Below are 6,952 nucleotides of genomic sequence, written 5' to 3'. Positions count from 1 at the left end.
CTCCCTTCCAGCTTCAAGGGCCCCCCCCACCCACCCCCCCCCCCCGACCCCTACCCCATGCTCCCCCCTCCCTCCCCACCCCGTGCTCACCCAGAGAATTCTGGGGCACTTTGTCTCTTCGGTGCCCCAGGGCACATGGATACCTCACTGAGAGGGGCTCCAGGAGTGGGGAGAAAGGCTTTGCCAATGACCTAGCAGGTCCAACGCCCCCTACCCCCTCTCCCTTCCAGCTTCAAGGGCAGCCCCAGAAGAGCACAGTTGTGGGGAACATCAGCTTCCTGGCTCCCCTTCCTCTGCCCCACCTGCCCAGTCGCTGGTTGCCCTCTTTTTATTATCACAAGCAAGTCATATCAACTTCTATTTAGGTGCCTACTGTGTGTAAGGCACAGGGACGTCCCTAGCTTCTACTCCCCCAGCAACCCCACACCTCTTCCCACCCACACTGTCTCTCAGCCTTCTTGCCACCCGCCCGGCCCAATCCCCCCTAACCCTTTACCCAGGGCCTCCTAGGCTTCCTCCTCCAATCGGACTGTGCTGGAAGGCTGAGCTGAGTACCGCACACAATGGCCCGACCCCTCGGTCTGCCCCCTCCTCAGGGCAGAGCCCGCGCCAGACAATGGCCCACCCCCTCCCTTCAGCTTTCCGGCTCCCTTACCTGGAGCTTGGGGATGCACGGTGCTTCCCTCCCCCTGGAATGCCAGGCAGTTCCTGTCTCCCAGTGCCTCCGTCCCTGCCACACCCCCGCCCCCCATCCTCAACCCCATCCCGCCTCACTGGTCCTCAGTCACCATGGCGACCGCATCTCTAAGTGGGAGGGACTAGAATCTCCCCATATTCTTCCTCCTCCTACCCGTGTCCCCCTGTGCCCCACCTTCTGTGGCTCATGGATCCACATGTGTGGGGGAGGCAGGGCTCCAGATGTGGGGGGGAGGCAGGAGGGGAACACTAGCCCCTGGGGGGTCCTTGCTCAGTTCCCTCTTCCCCTATCAGGCAGGCATCACCTCACAGATGTCCCCCAGCTGGGTTCAGGGGTCACGTGGGGCCAAATTCTCTCTATGGTCAGTTTCTCTGGGTTTCCCTCTTCCCTGGGAACTGTGTCTATGTAAGGGGGAAGGAGGTCATACCTGGCCGCCAGCCAGCCTGACCCCATGCAAACTAAGTTTGCCAAGGAGGAGGCAAGTGAACATACAAATATCTGTGCAAATAAGCTGAGAGGCAGGGTCTCTGTCAAGAAGCCCTCTCTTCTGTTCTTAGTATCCTGACTCCCCTGGAAAGGCGACCACTGCCACGCTCAGCTTCTGCCATTTCTTCCCGAGCCACTGTACCAGAGCCTTCTTTGCCTAGCCCCCTGAGACCTGTCAGGAGGAGAAGGGCTATGCTGTAAGAGGAAGGATGAGGGCAGACTGCAGAAGGGACTTTCCAAAGGTCTAGACCAGATGCAGATAAAGCAGAGACAAGCCTGAGCTGGATTCTTTCCCACCTCTCGAGGGGCAAGCAGAGATCTGGCTGGAAGCTTTGAATCTGGGCCTGTGTCCTCTCCCAGCCCTGAACCTGAGCACCCCTCCCTGCTCTCCTGTCCCCACTGGACCTCAGCTCCCTCCTTGGTAACATGAGCAGTGGACAAAGCCCCTTCCAGGCTGGCTTCTCTGGGCTTGGGGGAGGAGGCACCGGGGGGCTGGGAAGCAGGAGCCCTGGGTCCCAGGCCAGGCCGCCTCGAACTTGCTGTGTGACCCCGGAGAGCGTGCTTGTTCTCTCTGATTCACATGGGTAAAATCATAGCTTTCTAGCCTACCTGGGAGCAGTTGGGCTCATTTCTAGACTAAATAGTGATTCTAAGAAGAAGGAAGTAAGTGTGCTGGTGCTGGCCCCGGGCTGAGCTTTCAGAGGCCCAGTCTGGTTCCCGTTCAGGTCTGGGTTGGGGGGGAGGGGGGGTGGCTGAGCGTTTCTGCCTGGGGCGGGGCCAGTGGGCTTGGCTTGTGCTGAAAGCAGAAGTGGACTCTGAGCAGAGCTCTATCACTGCCCCCACGGCCACCCTTCCTCGCTGCCGGTGGCCCCTGGCCTTGGGGCCTCAGAGAGTGCCCACTTGCTCAGGCTCTTCTCCCCCTGGATGGGGCACACGGTGGCGGGGAAGACGGGTTTGGAAATCACGGTGGCAGGGCCAGAGGCGGCTGAGCTAGTGGTGTAAGAGGAAGGAAGAGGTCAGACTATAGAAGGACTTCCCACCTGGGAGTGTCCCTGGGTCTTTCCTCTGCCTCCTTCCCTTCTAGGGGAACTGGGTGCCGTCTCTGGAGCAGAATCGTAAGGGCCACATTTCTGAAATACTCTAAGGAAGCCTGCGGGCTCCCCCACCTCTACTTAACCCCGGGTTATGCAGGCGGGCTTCGGGGAGCCTCTCCTGGTCCTGCCCTAAGGAATCGGAATTCCAGGAAGGGGCTGGGCTGTCCTGGTGAGGCAGTGGGGACCTAGTCTCGGGCAGTGGCCGTGGCTGTGGTCAGAACTATGCTGGGGTGAGCTGGACGCCCAGTGCCCTGTGTCCCCTTCTTCTGGGTGGAGAAGGAGGGAGAAGATTCCTGCAGCCTCATCTCCAACTCTCCTGCTAACACACATACGGTTCCATTTCCTCTGGCTTGCCTAGCCTCAGTTTCCCCACCTGTGGGAAGATGGGGTGCCAGGGCCCCACGTCTTTAATTGCAGGAGGGGCAGCGAGTGACTGATGGAGTTTATCACAGGAGGGTCCCAGGAAAATGAGATGGGGGAGTGGAGGGTGAGGAGACACAGCCTTCCTGACCCCGGGCTCTGCCCCTCAAGATCCCCGAAGCTGCCCTTCCCCCAGTCTGAGGCCGGAGGGCCACCCAGAAGGACCCCCTATGCTATCCACTGAAGTTGGCACAGATACTCTATGCCCAGAGTGCTAGGAAACTGGCATCCCACCCTCCCATCCCCTCCCCCGGGGACCACGGTCCCCCTTCCCCACCACTTTCCAGCCTTACCCCCAGCCCAGCAGTGGAGACCCTAACCCAGGCGTCCAAGACTTCCAGCAGAGTCTGTACAGGGCAGGGGGCGGAGCAGGGGCGGGCAGGGCAGGGGGAGTGGGTGGGGGCCCTGCCTGCCCCCTCCGGTGCCCCAGTTCCCAGGCAGCTCTTAAAGGGACCAAGACGAATTAGCTAGGGACAGCTTCAGAGGGTGGCTGTGGAGGAAAGTGGGTGATGGGGAGGGGATTAGACTTGCCAGGGGCAGGAGGGCCAGACTGGGGGCCTGACACCCCCTCTGCTGCTCCGGAAGCCCTCAGACTCAGTCTAGCCTTTCCCTCATCCCATGGGACCCCCATGTTGGCCAACCGGCTTCTGACCGCCCTCTCCTCCGATCCTGGCCCCCATCCCCCTTGGGCCCCTGCCCATTTCCTCCCCCTCCCCCACATTCGCGCCACCCCAGTCTCCAGCCAGAGCAGCCAGCTGGCACTGACTGGCACTAAGCACAGAGAACCAGCCCAAGGATTGTGAGGGCTTGCGGCCTGGCCCCAGAGGGGGCGGGGAGGCCAGCACCTCCGGGTCCCTCGGGGGGCTGGGGGCAGGAGGCGCCTTCCCCTCCAGATCCCTCTCCAAGCCGTGCTCCTGTGGCCCTCGGGTAAGGGCACTGTGGTGCCGGGGCCGGGGCTGCAAGTAGGCAGGGTCGGGCGCATCCCTCCCCGTGCTAGCCGGCTAGCGTGTGAGGGCGGGGGCGCGGAAAAGGCGAACGACTGAGCCGGTTGCCTGTGGCCACAGAGCGGTCTGGGCAGCCAAGGGAAACAGGCGGGTAAGGAGAGGACAAAGGCACGAAGACTCATAGACAGCAGACAGCGAGCCGGCAGGAAGCATGGGCTCTCATCTCTTGGGCTCAAACCCCCTGGCTCCGCAGTGCCCACAGCGCGAAGCGCCCCCCACCCCGCTGGAGTTCTGCGGGTGTGGGAAGGCTCTACCCCAGTCCTCCCGGACCCTGCCTTTCCTAGAGTTTCAGTATATACTCAACCTCCTACCTGCAATTGGACTTCCTCTCATTTCTACCTGATAGAATCTCTCTCTCTCTTTTTTAAAGATTTTATTTATTTATTTGAGAGCGAGAGAGCACAAGTGGGTGGAGGGGCAGAGGGAGAGGGAGAAGCAGGCTCCCCGCTGAGCAGGGAGCCTGACGCAGGGCTCTATCCCAGGACCCTGGGATCATGACCTGAGCCGAAGGCAGTCGCTTAACCGACTGAGCCACCCAGGCGCCCCCCTTTTTTTAATTTTAAATACTCTCTACACCCAACATGGGGCTTGAACACACAACCCTGAGATCAAGTTGCGTGCTTCACTGAGTGAGCCGGCCAGGAGCCCCATTGATGGAATTCTTCTTGTCCTTCCCTACCCGCCCCAAAAGAACCCCTTCCTCCGGAAAGTCCTCCTGGGTCGTCCCACAGTATTCTGAGTTGCCACAGCATTTTCTGGGAGTCAGGAGCCCTGGGCTCCACCACCAGCAAGCTGGATGACTTTGGCCGAACCTCTCTTCTCATTGGCTCTGGGGTGCTTCGCTTTAAGTGGGAAGAAGAACAACAGGTCTCTGCACAGTTGCTCACACTGAGTGGTTCCCTTCCTGCGCTTGCAGACGCTGACAAAGTACCTGCTGTGTGACCAGACACTGCACTAGGTGTCGGGCATGTAGCATGAATAAGACAGACTGAAACACCTGTCCCTGGGCGCGCACATCCCAGGACGGAGACAGAAAATGAACAAACACGCAAATGAGTATGTCCAGTGGTGCTAAGTGTCCCGGGGAAAAATAAACTGGGAAGGCTGGCTGGGAAGTGTTAAGGCTCAGGAGGAAGAGGAGGACACTGTTTTAGAAAACTTTGTCAGGGAAAGCTTTCCCGGATGATGACATTTGAACAGGGACCTGGAGAAAGTGAAGGAAATATTTGATAGGAAAAGTGGTCCAGGCAGGAGGGGGGCCACCGAAGGCGGGCAAGCACTTGGTGGGTTCTGGGAACCTGGCGGCAGCCACGGGCTTGCACAGAGGGGGCCTGAGGGTGAGGGATGAGGTGCCCGGGTTGTCTCGCCGTGCTCCACACGTCATTCATGCATTCCATTTGGCTCTTACACGGACCGTTTTAGGAAGGCTCTGGAGCCGTAATCCACCCAGGAGGCAGGGGCGACAATGCTGGGAGAGCAGACTGGCTTCCAGATCTATTGTAAAGAGCTGCATCTTCTGGGGGACTGAATGTGGTGTTCGAGAAGATGAGAGGAGTTAAGGATGAACTCCAGGCTTCGGCCTGAGCAGCCGGAGTGAAGGCTGGTCACCAGCTGACGTGGGGAGGACGACGGGCAGAGCAGATCGGGGCCGTCGGTACAGACATGCTAACCTGGAGAAGCATCGGGTCTGGGGTTCAGGGCAAAGGAACGAGCTGAAGGTGTCCACTTGGGAATCAGCAATGTGTGGGTGGTGTTTAAGGCTGTGAGCCTGGAGGAAGCCTGTCTTGGCCCCCGTGAAGACAGAGAGGAGCTGGGCCCGGGCGTTCGGTCTGTCAGATGGGGAGAGAAGAGGAAGACCCAGCAGTGGGGACTGAAAGGGACCAGAGCATCATCGTCTGTGACAAGCAAGGACAAGGGCGGTGAGGACTGAGTAGAGACCAGTGGGTCAGCCATGTGCAGGGCAGGGGACCTCAGCAAGAGCAGTCTCTTTGGAATGAAGAAGGAAACAGGTCAGCAGCTGAGCACGAGGAGGAGAATTTGAAGAGACAGGAGAAGGTGTGACATAGTCCTTTGGAGAAAGGGGAGGTGGGGCTAGGGACAAGAGGAGGGGGTGGTGGTGATGGGGGTGGTAATGCCAGGGATGTGTGGTCACAAATTTAAAGTCAGACTAGTGGGGCACCTGGGTGGCTCAGTTTGTTAAGCATCTGACTTCTGGTCAAGTCCTGATCTCAGGGTATTGGGATCCAGCCCCTGGGATCTCCACACTCAGCCAGGAGTCTGCTTGTCCCTCTACCCCTCCCCCTGCTCCTGCTCTCTCTCTCAAATAAATAAATATATCTTTAAAAAAATAAATAAAGTCAGACTAGTCAGCACCAAAACTCCATCATAAGAAATTACCTGAAATAATCAAAGAAAAGGCATTCTCTGCACCATTATTTATAATCACAAAAGTGAGAACAAATCTAAATATCCAGAGGCAATTGGTGAAATGCGGTGTTATATATATACTTAGCCATTTTAAAAGTATTTTTATATAATAAACATCCTTTATAAAGTATCTGCAAAACATACAGCTTAGTAGCTAACGTTGAGGGAGAGAGCTTTCTCCCCTAATCTTAAGAACCAATGTGAAAATGATAATCTTCCCAATAAAAACATGAGCAAAAGATAGAAACATTATTCACTCCAGAAGAAATGCAAATAGCCATTATACGTGAATGAAAAAACAATTTCAACCTCTTTTCAAAATGCAATTTGAAACAACAATGAAGTATAATTGTTTTCCTATCGAGTTGGCAAAGATTAAAACCAACAGAAATGTTGGTGTGGGGAGGAGCTTGGGGAACAGTGAGCTTGGCTGCAGGTGAGAATGGGAAGAGTCTAGTTTCTCTGGAGGATGCTTTGGCAATGTTTTCAACAGCCTTGATAATATACACACCTGTGACTCGGCTAGTCCTGTCTTGAAATTTATTTCATGGAAGTGCCCAGAGATGCTGCAGAGACGTCTGCTCTGGGAAGCGTTATTTGTAAGAAGCCGCAGAACATTGTAAATGTACGTATATATTTGGGAAAATCGGAAACTATACAAAATGCTTGAAGGCCTCCCCCCACAATGTTGATGGTGGTCATCGTGTCATCGTGCAGTAGCAGAAACGTAGATGGAGAACGTGGCTTTCTTCCTTTCCTACCCTCTCCGGGGTATCTCCAAGTATCACTTAAATGAACCGCTAGGAAAAGAATCAGTGTTATTT

This window comes from Neomonachus schauinslandi, chromosome 6 (assembly GCF_002201575.2).
Source record: "Neomonachus schauinslandi chromosome 6, ASM220157v2, whole genome shotgun sequence".
NCBI classification, from domain to species: domain Eukaryota; kingdom Metazoa; phylum Chordata; class Mammalia; order Carnivora; family Phocidae; genus Neomonachus; species Neomonachus schauinslandi.
The sequence above is the reverse complement of the archived record's forward strand: the minus strand, read 5'-3'. Positions refer to the sequence as shown.